The following is a 23,602-nucleotide window of genomic DNA, read 5'->3' as shown; positions in this document are numbered from 1 at the left end:
ATTTGCCAGATTTAGGGAGACAGTAAAATAATAGGAAATAGAAACTAATTTCCATGGTAATCAATTTAGTGCTACAGATATGCTCTTTCTACTCTCTTTACAAAAATTATATGACTTTGAAAGCTCCTTGAAAGCAGGGGACATTTCTTGTATTTTGTTGTTGTTTTAGTGCATCTCTCTCAGTACCAGAATTTTGCAGTTTGTTGCTAGTACTCCTTATATCCATAGAGATCTCAATCTCTTACATTCTATAGTAGATGGGTTTTATGAAATATTGTGGAAGGAAGACTAGGGGATATCTCACCTTTTTGGCCAGCCTTCTAATAATGAATCTCTTCAAACTAAACTAGACTAGTCTGACAAACACATATTCCATCCCCAATCTATTCTCTTGAGCATTGACTTCATTTATATAGCTTGTTAAAAAAAAAATAAGGATGGCTTTAAGTGAAAAATCTTAAGACATATTCAATCTATGGTGAAACTTCTCCCACCTCATTGAAAAGTGAGAAGGGAAAAGTGAAAAAGGAAGGAATAAGCTAAGTGGAAGGGAATACGGAAATTGGGAGGGAAAGGGGTAAGATAGGGGGAGGAACTCTAAGGAGGCGGGGAGGGATACTATAAAGGGAGGGCTGTGAGAAGCAAGTGGTGCTCACAAGCTTAATACTGGGAAGGGGGGGAAGGGAGTAAGAAGGGAGAAAAGCATAAACCGGGGTTAACAAGATGGCAAGTAATACAGAATTGGTCATTCTAACCATAAATGTGAACGGGGTAAACTCCCCCATAAAGAGGAAGCGGTTAGCAGAATGGATTAAAAGCCAGAATCCTACAATATGTTGTTTACAGGAAACACACCTGAAGTGGGGAGATACATGCAGGTTAAAGGTAAAAGGTTGGAGCAAAATTTACTATGCTTCAGGTGAAGTCAAAAAAGCAGGGGTAGCCATCCTGATCTCAGATCAAGCTAAAGCAAAAATTGATCTAATTAAAAGAGATAAGGAAAGGCACTATATCTTGCTAAAGGGTAGCATGGATAATGAAGCACTATCTATATTAAACATATATGCACCAAGTGGTGTAGCATCAAAATTCTTAAAAGAGAAATTAAGAGAGCTGCAAGAAGAAATAGACATTTCTATTTCTATACTATATTTCCTATAGTATAGAAAACTATAATAGTGGGAGATCTTAACCTTGCACTCTCAGAATTACATAAATCAAACCACAAAATAAATAAGAAAGAAGTCAAAGAGGTAAATAAAATACTAGAAAAGTTAGATATGATAGATCTCTGGAGAAAATGTAATGGAGACAGAAAGGAATACGCTTTCTTTTCAGCAGTTCATGGAACCTATACAAAAATTGACCATATATTAGAACATAAAAACCTCAAACTCAAATGCAGTAAGGCAGAAATAGTAAATGCATCCTTTTCAGACCATGATGCAATGAAAATTACATTCAACAAAAAACCAGAGGGAAGTAGACCAAAAAATAATTGGAAACTAAATAATCTCATACTAAAGAATGATTGGGTGAAACAGCAAATCATAGACATAATTAATAACTTCACCCAAGAAAACGATAATAATGAGACATCATACCAAAATGTATGGGATGCAGCCAAAGCGGTAATAAGGGGAAATTTCATATCTCTAGAGGCCTATTTGTATAAAATAGAGAAAGAGAAGGTCATTGAATTGGGTTTGCAACTAAAAATGCTAGAAAAGGAACAAATTAAAAACCCTCAGTCAAACACTAAACTTGAAATTCTAAAAATAAAAAGAGAGATCAATAAAATTGAAAGTAAAAAAACTATTGAATTAATTAATAAAACTAAGAGTTGGTTCTATGAAAAAACCAACAAAATAGACAAACCCTTAGTAAATCTGATTAAAAAAAGGAAAGAGGAAAATCAAATTGCTAGTCTTAAAAATGAAAAGGGAGAACTCGCCACTAACGAAGAGGAAATTAGAGCAATAATTAGGAGTTACTTTGCCCAACTTTCTGCCAATAAATTTGACAACTTAAAGGAAATAGAAAAATACCTCCAAAAATATAGCTTGCCCAAACTAACAGAGGAAGAAGTAAATATTCTAAACAGTCCCATCTCAGAAAAAGAAATAGAACAAACTATCAATCAACTCCCTAAGAAAAAATCCCCAGGACCAGATGGATTTACATGTGAATTCTACCAAACATTTAAAGAACAATTAACTCCAATGCTAAATAAACTATTTGAAAAAATAGAGATTGAAGAGTCCTACCAAACTCCTTTTATGACACAGACATGGTACTGATACCTAAACCAGGCAAGCTGAAAACAGAGAAAGAAAATTATAGACCAATCTTCCTAATGAATATTGATGCTAAAATCTTAAATAAAATATTAGCAAAAAGATTACAGAAAATCGTCACCAGGATAATACACTATGACCAAGTAGGATTTATACCAGGAATGCAGGGCTGGTTCAATATTAGGAAAACTATTAGCATAATTGACTATATCAATAACCAAACAAACAAAAACCATATGATCATCTCAATAGATGCAGAAAAAGCATTTGATAAAATCCAACATCCATTCCTAATAAAAACACTGAGAGCATAGGAATAAATGGACTTTTCCTTAAAATAGTCAGGAGCATATATTTAAAACCATCAGTAAGCATCATATGCAATGGGGAAAAACTGGAACCTTTCCCAGTAAGATCTGGAGTGAAGCAAGGTTGCCCACTATCACCATTATTATTTAATATCGTATTAGAAACACTAGCCTCGGCAATAAGAGTCGAGAAAGATATTAAAGGAATTAGAGTAGGCAATGAGGAAACCAAACTATCACTCTTTGCAGATGATATGATGGTATACCTAGAGAACCCCAGAGATTCTACTAAAAAGCTATTAGAAATAATTCATAATTTTAGCAATGTAGCTGGCTACAAAATAAATCCCCATAAATCCTCAGCGTTTTTATACATCACCAACAAAACCCAAGAGCAAGAGATACAAAGAGAAATTCCATTCAGAATAACTGTTGATACCATAAAATATTTGGGAATCTGTCTACCAAAGGAAAGTCAGGAATTATATGAGCAAAATTATAAAAAAGTCTCCACACAAATAAAGTCAGACTTAAATAATTGGAAAAATATTAAGTGCTCTTGGATTGGCCGAGCGAACATAATAAAGATGACAATACTCCCTAAACTAATCTATTTATTTAGTGCTATACCAATCAGACTTCCAAGAAAATATTTTAATGATCTAGAAAAAATAACAACAAAATTCATATGGAACAATAAAAAGTTGAGAATCTCAAGGGAATTAATGAAAAAAAAATCAAATGAAGGTGGCCTAGCTGTACCTGATCTAAAATTATATTATAAAGCAGCAGTCACCAAAACCATTTGGTATTGGCTAAGAAATAGATTAGTGGATCAGTGGAAAAGGTTAGGTTCACAAGACAGAATAGTCAACTATAGCAATCTAGTGTTTGACAAACCCAAAGCTCCTAACTTCTGGGAAAAGAATTCATTATTTGATAAAAAACTGCTGGGATAATTGGAAATTAGTATGGCAGAAATTAGGCATGGACCCACACTTAACACCATAAACCAAGATAAAATCAAAATGGGTCCATGACCTAGGCATAAAGAACGAGATTATAAATAAATTAGAGGAACATAGAATAGATTATCTCTCAGATTTGTGGAGGAGAAAGAAATTTGTGACCAAAGATGAACTAGAGACCATTACTGATCACAAAATAGAAAATTTTGATTACATCAAATTAAAAAGCCTTTGTACAAACAAAACTAATGCAAACAAGATTAGAAGGGAAGCAACAAACTGGGAAAACATCTTCACAGTTAAAGGTTCTGATAAAGGCCTCATTTCCAAAATATATAGAGAACTGACTCAAATTTATAAGAAATCAAGCCATTCTCCAATTGATAAATGGTCAAAGGATATGAACAGACAATTTTCAGAGGATGAAATTGAAACTATTACCATCATATGAAAGTGTTCCAAATCATTCTTGATCAGAGAAATGCAAATTAAGACAACTCTGAGATACCACTACACACCTGTCAGATTGGCTAAGATGACAGGAAAAAATAATGATGAATATTGGAGGGGATGTGGGAAAACTGGGACACTAATGCATTGTTGGTGGAGTTGTGAACGAATCCAACCATTCTGGAGAGCAATCTGGAATTATGCCCAAAAAATTATCAAATTGTGCATACCCTTTGATCCAGCAGTGTTCCTATTGGGCTTATATCCCAAAGAAATACTAAAGAAGGGAAAGGGACCTGTATATGCCAAAATGTTTGTAGCAGCCCTATTTGTAGTGGCTAGAAACTGGAAAATGAATGGATGCCCATCAATTGGAGAATGGCTGGGTAAATTGTGGTATATGAATGTTATGGAATATTATTGTTCTGTAAGAAATGACCAGCAGGATGAATACAGAGAGGACTGGCGAGACTTACATGAACTGATGCTAAGTGAAATGAGCAGAACCAGGAGATCATTATACACTTCGACAATGATATTGTATGAGGACATATTTTGATGGAAGTGGATTTCTTTGACAAAGAGACCTAACTGAGTTTCAATTGATAAATGATGGACAAAAGCAGCTATACCCAAAGAAAGAACACTGGGAAACGAATGTGAACTATCTGCATTTTTGTTTTTCTTCCCGGGTTATTTATACCTTCTGAATCCAATTCTCCCTGTGCAACAAGAAAACTGTTCGGTTCTGCAAACATATATTGTATCTAGGATATACTGCAACATATCCAACATATAAAGGACTGCTTGCCATCTAGGGGAGGGGGTGGAGGAAGGGAGGGGGAAAAAAATCGGAACAGAAATGAGTGCAAGGGACAATGTTGTAAAAAAAATAATAATAATAAGGATAATTCCATAACTGAATGAGATACCAAATGGAGATCTTATCATGTGGACTTCTCATATCATAAGTGATTAATAAAGAATTGTTGAATTAACTTATCCCTATTGATTTCACAATTCTGGAGAGTCAGTTCTCACTTTGAGGAAAGAGGGTATACAATAGCTAGGGATTTCCCTTCTTGTATATCTCATTCCTGTCAATATTTTAAAAATTTATGAGTAAGATTAAATGATTGAAATAAAATTTCCAAGCCTAAGTCTTCATTTCTTCCATACTTAGAATGTTCCTGAAATACACACACAAATAACATACACACATATACATATGTGTGTGTGTAAAATGTATATGCATACATTTTAGTCTGGCTTTCTGCAAAATGAAACTTCATAAATCAGCCAGTAATGTTTTTGGCACAAGATAAGCAATATTTTGCTAACAATTAGAAGGTTTTTTTTTTAATGTGAGTCTTTGCCTTATGAGTCAATGAACCTTCCATTATTCAGTGTGTCCTAATAAATATGCATTGGGATCTCAAAGATATTAATCAGTCAGGGATGTTCTAGAAGAGGGTTCTATATTAGATGGGATATTGTGGAATATGATCTATAAAATTCCATTTTATAGATGGAATTTTAAAATTCCTTAAAATTATTTGTTTCTGATTCTTTTATAGTTATACATATGTATCCACATATACATGTCTATTTCATTACCTAAACACATTATTAAAATAGAAATATTACAGACTGATCAATGATATTCACAGTGTAATGAATGTCAAATAATAGCTAGACTATACCCTGACCAGATAGCCACTGTCTAAGCTCTTATCTCAGTTTTCTTTGATTTTCTTATCACACAGAACCCACAGCTTTATCAAAAGCAAAAAATCTCTGACGTAAAGCAAATGAGTAAGTACAAGTCACAAACAAACATGTCTACATATTTACATAAATTAAAGAAAGATCAAATCTGTAGGCAGTTTATTTGCATAACTTTGATGCTAAAGGATTATGATAGCACTGATTGCTTGAAAGATTTTTTATAGATTCTTAAAATTTCAAAGTTCAGAGCTTCCTAAAAAATTACTTGATCCAAATAATACCTAAGTAGCAATCCCTTCTGTAATAGCTCTGACAAATGGTAGGTAAGAATGAGGAAGAAGGGAGGAGAAGAAAGAAACCAAAAGGGAGGAGATGATATAGGAGGAGAACTTGTGGGTCTTAGTCAGTAGACCTGTTGAAGTATGTCCATGCACTAACATAATTAGTTCAAAGTTCAGACATTTCTTCAGTTGGTGTATTTCATGTTGGGCTTCTAGGAGCTCAAATTGATTCTGTAAGAGCTGCAGGGTATGAAAAGTAGAGAATAGTTATAAAAATCTCACAGGAACCTTTTATCAATTATTTATCCTAACATATACACATACATAAAGCAATATAATTGTTAATAAAACATTTATTGAAAAATTAATTAATTCCATCTAAGATTTTTCAATGTCTCCATCCTTTAGGCTTACCACACTACAGATTTTTTTAAACTATACTTCTTGGACCTTATCAGGGTATATCTCCACACTCAGCTACCATAAGAGAGGAGAATCAGGTCTTACTGAAGAGTTCTTGGCTCTACTTTGAAATAGTTGCAGAGGCATGACATTCTATCAGGGAACCATTTAATTATAAACAGGGACTGAGTCAGTTCTTAATTCAAATCTTCTTTTTCATGAGAAATCTTAAGTTGCTATCAGCAAAGCAGGAACATGATTTTGGGAGTCCTGGTAACGATGATTAAACAACAATGACTAATGATAGATCTGGCTTCTGGTCTATAGTAATTTGGCATTAGAGAATTCTCCATACATAGGCAAATAAATGACAGATAGGAATCAATTTTTAAAATGTCTTTTGATAAGATAACTAATTATAGATTATACTGCTTTTAGTGATGGTGTCTCTGCTGTTGGTTAAGGTAAAAAAAAATAGTTGGATAAATTAAGGAATTTAATTTTATTCGAACCTCAAATTGATCTTTTTCATTCCCCTCAACTCTAACTTTATCATTTGGAAAATACATAGTTTATTTTTTTAAATGATCATTTCAATCATATTCTCTTATGATTAAAAATAGAATATGTCTATAAATAGACTGATGAGCAAAATGACATATAACTATAAAGTGATAAAGATTTATACTTTGGTACTTGCAAAGGGAAAAACAAAGATCTTAAAAGTTATTTACTCAAGTCTATGCAACTTTGTGTAGTAATAGGAGAATTGTTGACCATTGATCAATATAAAGAAAAAATAAAGGAGAAAAGACTTGGTAAAGATGGGGCAAAAAATGGCCTCCAGGGGGAAAAAAAGAGGTCTAGCGAGAGGGAAACAGTAAAAGCTACAATGCTCTATCTTCAGACACTCATCTGTTCTCTCACCCTCATTCCCATACACCAAGTACCTATATAATCTACATGTGCAATGTGACTTTTTTTCCAAAATTTGAAAAACTAATTTGATATAGGTGCATTATGGTTTTCATAGTGTCTCACCTTCCTAAGTGTTCTGTTTCAGTAACTTAATGTCATATGTAATAAAGTGAGCTAAACCATAGTCTTTAGATGTGAAATCTTCTTATACATTATTTCCCTCTACTTATTCTATGATCTAGTAATCCTGACTCTTTGCTATTCCCTAAAGATGACACTGTTTTCTGGATCATCATTATTATTGACCATCCTCCATGCCTCGAAGTTTCTGCCTCCTCATCTCTATCTTTAGCCTTTCCTGGATTTTTTCAGGTCTCAGATAAAATCCCATAAGAAGCCTTTTTTTAGTTTATTTATTTTTAATACACATTGTTTTATGAATTGTTTTGGAACAGAAAAATCATATCAAAAGGGAAAAAAACATGGGAGAGGCAAAAAAAAGTGAACATAGTATGTGTTGATTTACATTCATTCTCCTTACTTCTTTTTCTGCATGCAGATGGCATTTTCTGTCCAAAGCCTATTGGGATTGCTTTGGATCGCAAATCCAAATTTTCAAGAAGACTCAAGCCATTCAGAGTTGATCATTGAACATTCTTGCTGTTTTCTATACAATGTATTCTGGTTCTGTTTGTTTTACTCACCATCAATTCATGTAACTCTTTCCAGGTCTTTCTATAATCAGCTTGTTCATCATTTTTATAGAACAATAATATTCCATTACCTTCAAGTACCACAATTTGTTCATCTATTCTCTTATTAATGGACATCTAGTCCTTTTCCAATTCTTTGCTACCACAAAAAGAGCTACTGCAAATGTTTTTTGCAAATATGGTCATTTTCCCTTCTTTATGATTTCCTTGGGATACAAATCCAGTAATGGCACTGCGAGGTCAAAGGGTATACACAGTTTCATTGCCCTTTGGGCATAGTTCCTGACTGTCCTCCAGAATGGGTGGGTCATCTCACAAATCTACCAACAATGCATTATGTCCCAGTTTTCCCACATAACCTCCAACATTTATCATTATCTTTTTCTGTCATCTTAGCCAATCTAAGAGATGTGAGGTGGTACCTCAGAGATGTTTTAATTTAAATTTCTTTAATCAATAGATTTAGAGCATTTTTTCATATAACTATATCTGGCTTTAATTTCATCATCTGAAACTGTCTGCTCATATTCTTTGACCATTTGTCAATTGGTGAATGATGTGTATTCTTATAAATTTGACAGTTTTATATATTTTAGAAATGAGACTTTTATCAGAAATACTGGCAGTAAAGATTTTTTTCCCAGTTTTGTACTTCCTTTTTAATTTTCTTTCTGTTATTCTTGTTTTTGCAAAAACTTTTTAATTTGAGGTAATCAAAGTTGTTCATTTTCATTTTCAGAATGTTCTCTAGTTCTTTAGTTATAAATTCCTCCCTTCTCCAAAGATCTGATAGGTAAATTATCCCTTGTTCTCCTCCTTTGTTTATGGTATCATCCTTTATGCATGCACAAATCATGCATCTATTTTGACCTTACTTTGATATGGAGTGTGAGATGTAGGTCTATGCTGAATTTTGTGTTTTCCCAGCACTTTTTGTCAAATAGTGAATTCTTATTGTAGAAGTTGGAGTTTGGGAGTTTATCAAATACTAGATTACCATAGGTTTTGCTTATTGTGTTGTGTGTATCTAATCTATTCCACCACTCTATTTCTTAGCCAATACCAAAAGGTTTGATTACTGCTGGTTTATAATAGAGTTTTAGGTTTGGTGATGCTAAGTCATCATCCTTTGCATTATTTTTCATTAATTCCCTTGATATTCTTGACCATTTTTTTCTCCAGATGAATTTTGTTATTATTTTTTATAATTCTACAAAATAATGTTTTGGAAGTTTGATTGGTATGGCACTGAACAAATAGACAAATTTAGGCAGAATTGTAATTTTTACCAACATTCAGCCTCACCAATAACAACTTACATTTTTTTCCAATTGTTTAGATCTGATTTTATTTGTGTGAGAAGTATTTTGTAATTTTGTTCATATAGTTCTTTAGTTTCTCTTAGTAGGAAGACCCCTACATATTTTATTTTGTCTACAGCAAATTTTAAATTTCTCTTTCTATCTCTTGCTGATGAGCTTTGTCAGGAATATATAGAAATGCTCTTGATTGGTGTGGTTTATTTTATATCCTGCAACTTTGCTAAAGCTGTGAATTGTTTCCACAAGATTTTTGGATGATTTTCTAGGCTTCTCTAAGTATATTAACATATCATCTATAAAGAGTGATAGTTTTATTTCTTCATTGTCTATTCCAATTCTTTTAATTTCTTTTTTCTTTTCTTATTGTTAAAGCAAGCATTTCTATTACAATATTGAATAATAGTGGTAATAATGGACATACTTGTTTTTACCCCTGATCTTATTGGGAATGTATCCAGCTTCTCTCCATTACAAATAATACTTGCTGTAGATTTTTAATAGATACTGTTCATTATTTTAAAGAAAGCTCCCTTTTCCCCTATGCTCTCTAGGGTATTTAATATGAATGGGTACTGTATTTTGTCAAAAGTCTTTTCCTGCATCTATTGAGATTATAATGTGATTTCTGTTGGTTTTATTATTGACATAGTAGATTATGGTAATACTGTTCTTGATATAGGCAGGCAAACTTATGCTATGCTGGTATAAATCCAAACCAATCATATTGTATTAATCTGCTGATAAATTGTTGTAATCTCTTTGCTAATAATTTATTTAAATTTTTTTGCATCACTATTCATTAGGGATATTGGTCTGTAATTTTCTTTCTCCATTTTGGTCCTTCCTGGTTTAAGTATCAGTGCTATATTGTTATCATAGAAGGATTTTGATAGTACTACTTCTTTAGCCATTTTCCCAAATACTTTACATAGTATTGGAGTTAATTGTTCTTTAAATGTTTGGTAGAATTCACTTGTGAATCTCTCTGGCCTTAGAGATTTTTTCTTAGGGTGTTCATTGATGAATTGTTCAATTTCTTTTTTCTAAAAGGGTATTATTTATTTTATTTCCTCTTCTGTTTACCTGGACAACTTATATTTTTGTAAGTATTCCTCCATTTCAATTAGATCATCAAACTTGCTGTCATAGAGTCTGGCAAAACAGCTCCTAGTTATTGTTTTAATTTCTTTTTCATTAGTGATGAGTTCACATCTTTCATTTTTGATCTAGTGATTTGGTTTATATTCTTTTGTTCTGATCAAATTAACCAAAGGTTTATCTATTTTGTTAGATTTTTATAAAACCAATTCTTAGTATTGTTTATTAGTTTAATAGTTTTCTTAGTTTCTGTTTCATTAATCTCTACTTTGAGTTTCAGAATTTCTAATTTGATATTTAATGGGGGAGGTAATTTGTTCCTTTTCTAACTGTTTTACTTACATGTCTAATTCATTGATTTCCTCTTTTCTTTATTTTACTTATTCCTCTATTTTACTTATATAGCTATTTAGAAATATAAAATTTCCTCTAAGAATTGTTTTGGCTGTATCCCATACATTTTGGTAGATTGTCTCATTATTGTCATTTTCTTGGATGATGTTACAGATTGTTCAATGATTTGTTGTTTGACCCACTTATTCTTTAGAATTAGATTATTTAATTTCCAATTGGTTTTTAGTCTATTTTTCACTATCCCTTTATTGAATATAACTTTTATTGTATCGTGGTCTGAAAAGGAAGCATTTACTATTTTTGTCTTTTTGCATTTGATTGTGGGGTTTTATGCCTTAATACATGGTCAGTTCTTGTGAAAGTGATATATAGTGGGGTGGCGGAGCCAAGATGTTGGAGAGGATACATGCTTCTTTCTGAGCTCTCCTTCTACCCTCACACTAAATGAAATTCAGCCTCTGAAATAGTGCTAGACTGACAGAATTCACAAATATTGGGAGTGTAGCAAATTCCCAGCAGAAGATAATTTCGAAGATTGTCAGAAAAGGTCTGTTTTGATCAGGTATGGGCATGGGCATGGGAGGATGCCAGGCACAGACATGGAGGCCAGCACACACTGAGCAGATCAGGGACAGGGTGTGATCTCCATGGGACAAAGAATCTACTGGGAGGACTCTAACACAGTGTTGGCTACTCTGCCCAGGTTACAAGCCAATAGATTAGCAGAGAAGTTATAAAACATCTGACACAAATGCAAAAGGTTAAAAATTGTACCCCAAAGTGCCAGAGTCTCCTTTAACTTGACAATGCTCACCCAGTGTCAGGAGTGACTCAGCAAAATCCCAGTGCAACCACTCTTGATTCCTGGTCTATAGAGAAGCTTGGAACCCCTTTCCCTAAAAGCAGATCCCAATTTTTTTTTAATGAGTAAAAAGGCAAAGCAAGCTCTAACTATAGACAGCTTCTATAGTGAAAGAGAACAGATTTCAAACCTCAAGGAGGCCAAAAAGCAGAATTTCTCCATGTGAAGCCCCAAAGGATGATATAACCTGCTCCCTACCACATAAGACTCTCCTAGAAGAAATTTAAAAGTATCTTGAAAGAGAGCTAAATGAAAAATGGGCTAAGGAAAGAAAACTTCTGAAAGAAGGTCTGGAAAAGGCATATAACTCATTAAAAGAAAGATTTGATAAAGTGGAAAAAGAAAACAACTCCCTGAAATGTGAAATGGAAAAGGTAAAGAACTCCCAGGAAAACAGAATTTGTTCACTAGAAAAAGAAAATAACTTCTTAAAAAATTGTGAAATGGGAAAAAAATCCATAGAACAAAATAACTCATTTAAAAATTCAATTGGACAATTATAGAAAGAAGTTAAAAAAAAAAAGTAATTGAAGAAAACAATTCATTAAAAATCAGAAATGAACAAATGAAAATGAGCATCTAAATAAGACATCAAGAATCAGTCAAACAAAACCAAAAAAAGAAAAGAAAAGAAAAGAAAAAAGAAAGAAAGAAAGAAAAGAAAAGAAAAGAAAAGAAAAAATAGGAAAAAATGCTAAATATCTGCTTGGGAAAACAACAGACCTGAAAACAGATCTAGGAGAGGTAATCTAAGAATGATTGGACTCTCTAAAAACCATAATGAAAAAAAGAGCCTAGAAACTATTTTTCAGGAAATCATCAAAGAGAACTGCCCAGATATCATAGAATCAGAAGATAAAATAGCCATTGAAAGAATTCATTGAACACCTACTAAAAAAGACCCCAAAATTAATGCTCCAAGGAATATTGTGGCTAAATTTCAGAACTATGGGACCAAGGAAAAAATATTACAAACTGCCAAGTAAAAAACAATTCAAATACCAAGGATCCACAATAGGGGTCACTCAGATCTAGCAGCCTCCACATTAAAGGATCAAAGGCCCTGGAATCTGATATTCTGAAAGGTAATGAAACTTAGAATACAGCCAAGAATAAGCTATCTAGCTAAACTGAACATTTTCTTCCAGGGAAAAAGGTGAGCATTTAATGAAATAAGTGAATTTCATTTATTTCTGATGAAAAAAAAAAAAAACACACAGCTAAACATAAAATTTGATGTCCAAATGCAGGACTCAAGAGAAGCATAAAAAGGTAAAAAGAACTCTTGAGAACTGTATTTCTGGTATGGGCATACATAGAGAGTGCATGTATAATTTGATTTTACTGTTACAATATAAAAAAGGAACTAGAGGTGGAGGGGGGGGTACCAGAAATAGGGAAAAGTGGAAATAAAAAAAGGGAAATTACATCTCATGAAGAGGCAAAGGAAACCTATCATAGCTGAGTGAAAGAAGGGAGGGGGATGAACATTGTGTGAATCTTACTCTCATCACATTTGGCTCAAAGAGAGAATATTATACATATTTGATTTACAGAGTAACTTTCTCACCTCATTGAAAAGTGGTAAGGGAAAAGTGGAAAGGAAAGGGGTAGGCTAAATATAAGGGAATACAAAAATAGCAGGGGAAAGGTATATTGAAGGGGGAGGGACTTAAGGAGGAGGGATTCTATAGAGGCAGGGCTGCTTGAAGCAAGTGGTGCCCATAAGTTTAATTCCGGTGGGGGGTAAAGGGGAAAGGAAAGAGAAGAAGTATAATCTGGGAATAATAAAATGGCAGGAAATACAAAATTAGTAGTTTTAACCATAAATGTAAATGGGATGAACTCTTCTATAAAGCAAAGGCAGATAGCAGACTGGAATAAAAGCCAGACTACTACAATATATTGTTTACAAAAAACACATTTAAAGCAGGGTGATACATACAGACTAAAGATAAAAGGCTGGAGCAGAATCTATTATACTTCAGGTGAAGTGAAAAAGCAGGGATAGCTATCCTGACCTGAGTTCTCAGGTCAAGAAAAAGCAAAATTTGATCTAATTAAAAGAGATAAGGAAGGAAACTATATTTTTCTAAAGGCTACCATAGATAATGAAGTACTATCAATATTAAACATATATGTACCAAGTGGATTAGCATCTAAATAACTAAAGGAGAAGTTAAGAGAACTGCAAGAAGTAATAGACAACAAAATTATAATCTCAACCTTGCAGTCTCAGAACTAGATAAATCAAACCACAAAATAAATAAGAAGTTAAGGAGGTAAAAAGAATACTAGAAAAATTAGGAATGATAGATCTTTGGAGAAACTGAATGGACACAGAAAAGAGTACACTTGCTTCTCAGCAATTGATGGAACCTATACAAAAAATTGACCATATATTAGGACATAAGAACCTCAAAATGAAATGCAGAAAGGCAGGAGTAGTAAATGCATTCTTTTCAGATCACAATGCATTAAAAACTACATTCAATAAAAAGCCAGGAGAAAATAGACCAAAACGTCATTGGAAACAAAATAATTTCATCCTAAAGAATGAATGGGTGAAACAGCTAATCATAGTCACAATTAATAATTTCATCCAAGAGAATGACAATAATGAGACAACATACCAAAATCTGTGGGATGCAGCCTAAGTGGTAATAAGGGGAAATTTTGTATCTCTAGAGGCTTACTTGCATAGATCAATGAATTGTACTTGAAAATAAAAAAGCTAGAAAAAAGAACAAATTAAAAAAAAAACAATCAAATAGGGAACTTGAAATTCTAAAAATAAAAGGGGAGATTAATAAAATTGAAAGTAAAAAAAATTAATAAATAAAACTAAGATTTGGTTTTATAAAAAAACAACAAAATAGATAAATCTTTGATATATTTGATTTAAAAAAGGAAAGAGGAAAATCAAATGCTTAGTCTTAAAAATAAAAAGGGAGAACTTTCCACTAATGAAGAGGAAATTAGAACAATAATTAGTAGTTACTTTGCCCAACTTTATGACAATAAATTCTATAACCTTAGTAAATTGGATGAATACCCACAAAAATATAGGTTTTCCAAATTGACAGAGGAGGAAATAAATTGCTTAAATAGTTCCATCTTAGAAAAAGAAATAGAACAAACTATTAATCAACTCCCTAAGAAAAAATCCCCAGGACCAGATGGATTTACATGTGAATCCTACCAAACATTTAAAGAGCAATCAGCCACAATACTATATAAATTATTTGAAAACATAGGGAATAAAGAAGTCCTACCAAATTTCTTTTATGACACAAACATGGTACTGATGTCTAAACCAGGTAGAACAAAAATAGAGAAGGAAAATTATAGAGCAATCTCCCTAATGAATATTGATGCAGAAATCTTAAATAAAATATTAGCAAAGAGATTACAGAAAATCATCCCCAGGATAATACACGATGACCAAGTAGGATTTATACCAGGAGTGCAGGGCTGATTCAGTATTAGGAAAACTATTAGCATAATTGACTATATCAATAACCAAATTAATAAAAATTATATGATCATCTCAATAGATGCAGAAAAAGCATTTGATAAAATCCAACACTTATTACTATTAAAAAATTACAGAGTATAGGAATAAATTGAATTTTTCCTCAAAATAGTCAGTACCATCTATTCAAAACATTAGTAAGCATCATATATAATGGGAATGAACTGGAACCATTCCCAATAAGATCAGGAGCAAAACACGGTTGCCCCTTATCACCATTACTATTCAGTTTTGTATTAGAAATACTAGCTTTGGCAATAAAAGATGAAAAAGATATTAAAGGCATTAATAGAGTAGATAATGAGGAAACAAAATTATCACTCTTTGCAGATGATAGGATGGTATACTTAAAAAACTTCAGAGAATTTACCAAAAAGTTGTGAGAAATAATTCACAACTTTAGCAAAGTTGCTGGATACAAAATAAATCCCCATAAATCATTAGTATTTTTATAAATCACTAACAAAATCCAACAGCAAGAGATACAAAGAGAAATTCCATTTAAAATAACTGTCAGTAATATAAAATATTTGGGAATCTATCTGCCAAGGGAAAGTCAGGAAGTATATGAGCAAAACTACAAAACACTTTCCACACAAATAAAGACAGCTCTAAACAATTGGAAAAATATTAAGTGCTCTTGGATAGATTGAGTGAATAGAATAAAGATGGAAATACTACTTAAATTAATCTATTTATTTAGTGCTATACAAATCTAATTCCCAAGAAACTATCTTACTAACCTAGAAAGAATAACAACAACATTGATCTGGAAGAACAAAAGGTCAAGATTTTCAAGGGAACCAATGGAAAAAAAAAAATCAAATGAAGGGTGCCTAGCTGTACCTGATTAAAAAACTATATTAAAAAGCAATGGTCCTACACACCTGTCAGATTGGCTAGAATGACAGGGAAAGATAATGTGGAATGTTGGAGAGGATGTGGGAAAACTGGAACACTGATACATTGTTGGTGGAATTGTGAATACATCCAGCCATTCTGGAGAGCAATTTGGAATTATGCTCAAAATGTTATCAAATTGTGCATACCCTTTGATCCAGCAGTGTTACTACTGGACTTATATCCCAAAGAGATTTTAAAGAAGGGAAAGGGATCTATATGTGCAAGATTGTTTGTGATAGCCCTCTTTGTAGTGGCCAGAAACTGGAAACTAAGTGGATGCCCATCAATTGGAGAATGGCTGAATAAATTGTGCTTTATGAATATTATGGAATATTATTTTTCTGTAAAAAATGACCAGCAGGATGATTTCAGAAAGGCCTAGAGAGATTTACATGAATTAATGCTGAGTGAAATGACAAGGACCAGAAGATCATTACATACTTCAACACCAATACTATATGATGATATATTCTGATGGCCCTATTCAATAATGAGATGAACCAAATCAGTTCCAATAGAGCAGTAATGAACTGAATCAGCTACACCCAGCATATGGGAGTTGACTATGAACTACTATATAAAATTCCCAATTCCTCTATTTTTGTCCACTTGCATTTTTTATTTCCTTCACAGGCTAATTGTACACTATTTCAAAGTCTGATTCTTTTTGTACAGCAAAATAACTGTTTGGACATGTATACATATATTGTATTTAACTTAAGAAAAAAAGCAGTAGTCATCAAAACTATTTGGTACTGGCTAAGAAATAGACTAGTTAATCAGTGGAGTAGGTTAGGTTCATAGGACAAAATAGTCAATAACTATAGCAATCTAATGTTCAACAAACCCAAAGACCCCAGCTTTTGGGATAAGAATTCTCTATTTGACAAAAACTATTGGGAAAATTGGAAACCAATATGGCAGAAATTAATCATTGACCCACACTTAATATCATATACTAAGATATGGTCAAAATGGGTTCATTTTCTAGGTATAAAGAATGAGATTATAAATAAATTAGAAGAACATAGGATAGTTTGCCTCTCAGACCTGTGGAGGATATAGGAATTTGTGATCAAAGAAGAATTAGAGATAGTTATTGATCACAAAATAGAAAATTTCAATTATACTATATTAAAAACCTTTTGTACAAACAAAATGAAGGCAGACAAGATTAGAAGGGAAGCAATAAGTAGGGAAAACATTTTTACATTCAAAGGTTCTGATATAGGCCTCATTTCCAAAAAATATTGAGAATTGACTCAAATTTATAAGAAATCAAGCCATTCTCCAATTGATAAAGGTCAAAGGATACAAACAGACAATTTTCAGATGAAGAAATTGAAACTATTTCTAGTTATATGAAAAGGTACTCCAAATTATTATTGATCAAAGAAGTACAAAAGAGATGACCATTCTTTTCATCCCAGTGAAGCTGACCCTTTTTTTTTTCTCAGTCTATCTTGTGCTGGAGAGTGATCTCCTTTCATCAGATTCTTTGTTTTTGGTTTTATGTGATTTTATAGGGAAACTGGGAGAGCTCAAACAGCTTCCTGACTTTACTTCAACATCTTCGTTCCACCCCGGGAACTCTCCTACTACCTTTTTTATTAAAAATTATTATTAAAAGTTTTTATTAATTGGTAGGCTTCCCTCAAATACATCAGTGAATTAAGGACATTTCTATTCCAAGCACTTGATAACTTCTCTAAGCAGAATGGGTAAATGAGAAAAATTTGTTGCATCAGCCATAAAGGGGGCTGAAGCAAGTGCTGTGGAGTACTTGGAACTTGGTCAAACACTGACAATGACGGGCTTATCCATTGTATCCCCAGCCATTTATCTTCTCACTGGAGTTAAGTGATTCTGGAAGAGAATGATAACTATACAACACTGCCTCACAATAAAAATCACACATAAATCAAGACTATTCATTATGTCATTGGTTCTTTTCAAAATGAAAGACAGACAACAATGTGAATGATCTATAAACAGACAAAAAGTTTGAATAATGATGGAAGCTTAATACCGATAAAAAACCCAAATGAATATAGTACTCCAAGTGTCATCTGGTTAGAGGTACCTCTGAGTTTCAGTTGAACAGTGACTCACAATTGGGAAATGGCTATGGAAAATAAAGCTTTATTCAAAAGCAATAAAGTACATAGAAGTATGAGAAGAATAACATGTTATTTTTTTAAATTAAGAAATAAACAGAAAGTAGAGAGCAAATAAGCAAAGTAGATTGTGTCTGGCCCAAAGTTCAGTGATGAAGAAATGAAGAAATACTATCATGAAGATTCATTACAGATTACCTGTAGAGAACATGTAAAGAAATAAATAGCGAAATACATGAAAAACCTTTCATGGCAGTATACTTTTGGACATCTATTGGAAATTTAAATTTTTTTCTAAAAGTAAGCAGATTATAAATTAAAGTCTTTATAGATAAAAATTTCAAAAAGACAAATTCCGTTCATGTATATATTATATATGAATATATGTACATATATTTGAATATATAATACATATATGTCTATCATTGGCACTGATGTCCTCCCGGGTTCTTTCCAATTAAAAGACTGTTGGATTTTGCTGTACAGAACAAATACATAGATATAGAACAAAATGCATGTTTTAAATCATCTTTGACACACATGGCGTATGCTGACATTTGAATGCTAGAAAAATTTTAAAGTTTGGAACCATCATATAAATACAATCATATATATATATGTATACATACATATATATATATGTTTGTGTGTGTATGTATATATCACAGTTTTCATATTATAGAGCTTTCATTATCTGTGCAGGGTGAAATAGTGGTATATTCTGTCATTTATTCAAACAAAATAAAATAGAATTTCATAGTAATGGAGAAGTGATATAGTTTCCAAGAGAAAATGAGAAGGAGAAATAATTTTTAATATGTGAAACTTGGAAATCTTTCATAGGAGATGTGAAATTTGATCTAGATGGTCTTGAAAGAAGAACAAGATTTCCACAGGCAGAATTAAAGAAGAGCATTCCAGACATTTATTTTTATATCAGCTCAATGTTTGTGTCAAGTATTTTCTCATTTTGTTAAAGATATAATTGAGACATAGGGACTTGCCCAAGTTCACTTGGTTAACCAGCCACAAAGAACAAGGCTCAAAATCCCCTTATAAACATTGATTTACATGAGGTGTGTCTGACATTAAATGCTCACAAGCAGTATTGTCATGTTCACTTTGGCTCACCTACTTGCAAGGTCTAGAAATTTGCTTGGATGAAGGTATCACTTTTGTGTTTGTTGAAATGTACTCTATAAGGTTGTTCAAATTGTGAGAAACAGACTCCACTGAAAACACAAACCCGTTACACCATTTTAAAAAAAAAAAAAAAGCTAATCCATGGACTCATATACAGCTAGAGGTGATAGATCGGGATATTTCAATGGGATGAAACAGCTCTGTGTGGATTGCCTGGACTTGCCAAATCCTGGTGGGTTTGGATTTAAATCAAGGAGAGATTTGCCTGATTCTCAATCATTGTCAGCAAATATTACCAAAAAAAAATCATCAGTTGGGGAAGCCAAGCATCTTGGAAGCAATGAAAATAAAGCCATGGATGTTGAATAAATCTGGGCACTAGAGAAATTTTATTATCTCTGAAGCTGTAATATTGGATCAAATAAGTGATTCACTTCATAAGATGGAAAGCTTCAACAATACTTCTGCACACTCCCCTCTGACAAATAGAATAATCTTAGGTTGGCCTCTGACACTCACCTTCAAATATTTGTGGAAAGGGAAAACCCTGATGTGTCACTAGAACTGACTCAGATTTTGCAATCCGCAGTATCTGATAATTTGATCAATGTCCATTTGCTTCAAATTAGTTTGTTATTCAATACAAACAGCAGGCAATGAGCCCTCTGCTCATTTTTAAAGACAAATAACATTTCTGTATCAAGATGACTCATGAAGCAAAGGAAAATGAGCAAGCAATATTGTCCTAGGATTAGAAGGAACCTAATCTTAATCAAAGTAACAAAAAAGAGCTAAAAAATTAATAAAATTAGTCCTGAAGAACAAAAGATTGAGTATATCAATGGAATCAATGGGGGGAAATGTGAAAGAAGATGGTCTACTAGAGTCGTGGGGTTCATTGACTCAATTTCTCTCTTTAGACCCATGCCTTAAACCCAAATCACTCTGGCTCTCATTGATTGGCCAGTAATAATAGGTCCTGGCCCAAGACTTATTTAGTCATAAGTGTAAATAGCAATTGTTCCTGTTTTGACCACAAACCTGTTTTGAGTTTCCCTTTCCTAGACTAGGTAAAATAGACCATTTCCCCCTTCATTCCTTACATATCCTTATTTAATGAATGTATGTTGTCTCAGTCAAATGGAGATCTGAGAAGGACTTTAACTTTAAATTGCCAAATTTTCCCATTGAATTCAGATCCATCTCTAGAAGAGATGGCTCCAGAGGAGAGAGAAAGCCTAAGGCTGGTAACTTCACACAGCCTCCATCACTTAAATTCACTTCACTTGAATGTTATGGCTTCATCTTTCTGAGCTATGGTCCGTTGAGAAGGAAAGACAGATAGCAACAAGACGACTCTGGCCTCCAGATCTCAAACTGTATTACAAAATGGTAATCAACAAAACTATTTGGCACTGACCAAGATAGTGGTAGATCAGCAATATAGATTAGGTACACAATGCATGATAATAAATGATAGCTGGGCCTGATGTTTGTTATCAGCTGAGGTTTCCTCAGTCTTCCAGGACTCAGATCCTTGACTTTCCATGTTCTCAAAGAATTAAAAATTCTTGTGCTTGGGGCTGAGGCTACCTCCCAACTCAGCTAGTCACATGGCTCCATTCTTGTTGTTTCTGTGGAGCTAGCCTGGAGGTGTTTACACATCATAAGAGTTAAACTTCTATCAAGAATCTTCTGGTTTTCTTAGGTTATCCTAATACCTCTGCTCTGCCCCATTTCTTATTTGTTTTTTAAGTGCTCTCTGTTTACCTTGAGGCACAATTTTTTTGGGGGGAGGGAGAATATGGAAAACTCAGAATTTTGCTGATGTATTCTACCATCTTCCCAGAATCTTCCCTTGTGTGATTATGATGAAAAACTTTTGTACTGTAAGAAATAATGAATAGGATGCTTTCAGAAAAATCCTGGAAATACTTGTATAAATTAATGCAAAGTGAAGTGAACAGAACCAGGAAAATGCAGCATACAATAACATCAATATTGTACAATGACTTAGCTATTCTCATCAATACAAAGATATAAGACAATTTTGAAAGACTATGGATGAAAAATGCTATATAACCCCAGACAAAGAATGGATAAAGCTGAAAGAAATTTGAAGCATATTTTTCAATTTTATGACTTTTTTATAGTTTTTTACAATATAGCTAATATGTATAACCAACATCTACAATCTATATCAAATTGCCTTCTCAAGGAAGAGGGAGTGAGAGGAAAAATTTATAACTCAAAAATTTTAAGTAAATGTTAAAAATTGTTTTTGTATGTATTAGGGAAAATGATAAGATTTTATAAAATTAATAAAAAAGAAGCCCATTCTTAAAAAAAAAAAAAAAGGATAATGTTCTACATAATTACTCACTGGAATCTAGTAACAAAATTATCTTAAACTCTGATTTCTGAAGTGATTCATTCTTATTATTTAAAAAAATAATAGATAAATGTACTAAGCATGTGAGTTACTATATACCTATACACAGAAGTGATAATATTTAATATATGTGTTACTAGGTAACTCAGTGGACACAGGGCAAGATCCCTGTGAGACTTATTTTTGAGTTCAAATTTGGTCTCAAATACTTACTAGTTATGTGAATATGAGAAAGTCACTTAACTATGTTTGCCTCAATTTCTTCATCTGTAAAAGGAGCTGCAGAATGAAATGACAAACCTCTCCAGCACTTTTGCCAAGAAAACCCCAAAGGGGACACAAGAGTCAGACACAACTGAACAATAACAATCACAAACATTCCTGTCAGTTATGCCAGCTCTGAATATTTGCAAAAAACATACTTGAAGGTGCTTATGAGGTTCTTAGATAAGACTTTTTGGAAAACCATAGTATACCACTTACATATAATTAATAATATTTGGCTAATTCTTTCTAGATACATTATCTCATTTCAGCCTCACTGGAATCCTGTGAGGCAAATTTTAAATGATTAGTATTCTATTTATAAATGAGGAAAATCTATAAGAATAAATCCCTTTAAACTTTAGTTGGGAATCAAATCTTTTGGTAATGCATTACAATTATGGTAGTAATATTATCTTGAACTTGGGTAATTATTTTAAAATAGGAGATTAAAGGGGGGGCAGCTAGATGGCATAGTGGATAGAGCACCAGCCCTAAAATCAGGAGGACCTGAGTTCAAATCTGGTCTCAGACATTTAACACTTCCTAGGTTGTGACCCTGGACAAGTTACTTAACCCCCCAATTGCCTCAGCAAAAATAAAATAAAATAAAAAAGGAAATGAAAAACAAAATGCAGACATCAATATAAGTCTTCATGCAGCTGGTGAATATACCAAATTTTCTCAATATCAGTCAGTTGATTGCAATCTGGTTTTCTGTACTCTGTTCTTGACTTAAATTTCTTTCTCTAAGGTTGCCAACAACTTCATAACTGCTATATCTTATAGTCTTTTCTGAATCTTAATTAATTCTATGTAACTTCTCTGTACCTTATAATAATACAGAATTCCTACTCCCAACCTTTTTCACCTGTGTACTATCTTTTCATTTTCATGCTATTGTTCTCTGTTCACTCTCATTCTACTTTTTCTGACCAGTCCTTTGCAATCCCTTTTACTAACCTCTCATTTTCCGCCATTAAATGTGGATCCAATATTTATGTTTCTCAGTCTAATATTCCCATTCTGTCTTCCAATTTATTTCTTATTACTTCCTTGTTCACATTTTATTGTTCTAGAAAGCTAACCTACTAGTTTTACATAAATGATTTACCATTTTTCAACTTTGAACATACCTTAAAGTAAAATTTTTCTTATGCCTGGAATGAAAGTCCAACTCAATTTTTCCTGATATGATCCCTAGCTTTCTTCAAATTATATCTCAGGAACTGACTTTTCCAGGATGCCTTTTCTAGTCCACCAATTAATTATTGTGATTATTTTGCATTAATAAAATATATTTTTGTATTTGCTTTGGCTTTATATGTTTATCTTTCTGTAAGAATATAAGCTTCTTGATTTTAGGGACTGTTTCATTTTTGTATTTGTGTGTAGTATGGTGTCTTTCTTGCATTAGGTATTAATAATTATATATCAAAATAAAATGAATTAAGCAGTATAGAACTGAAGTGAACTCCCTCGGGGGTTACTAGGATATATAATGTCTTCTTTGTATACAAGTTATTATACATATTACATGCTGCAAC

General features: G+C 32.8%; 1 pseudogene; it reads left to right on the top strand.

Annotated features, from left to right (window-relative positions):
- Positions 1 to 18,796: 18,796 nt before the first annotated feature.
- LOC127544224 (centromere protein O-like) overlaps positions 18,797 to 23,602 on the top strand; it is a 38,179-nt pseudogene continuing 33,373 nt past the window's right edge.

Source organism: Antechinus flavipes, chromosome 1, assembly GCF_016432865.1.
Source record: "Antechinus flavipes isolate AdamAnt ecotype Samford, QLD, Australia chromosome 1, AdamAnt_v2, whole genome shotgun sequence".
NCBI classification, from domain to species: Eukaryota; Metazoa; Chordata; class Mammalia; order Dasyuromorphia; family Dasyuridae; genus Antechinus; species Antechinus flavipes.
The sequence above is the reverse complement of the archived record's forward strand: the minus strand, read 5'-3'. Positions and strand labels throughout refer to the sequence as shown.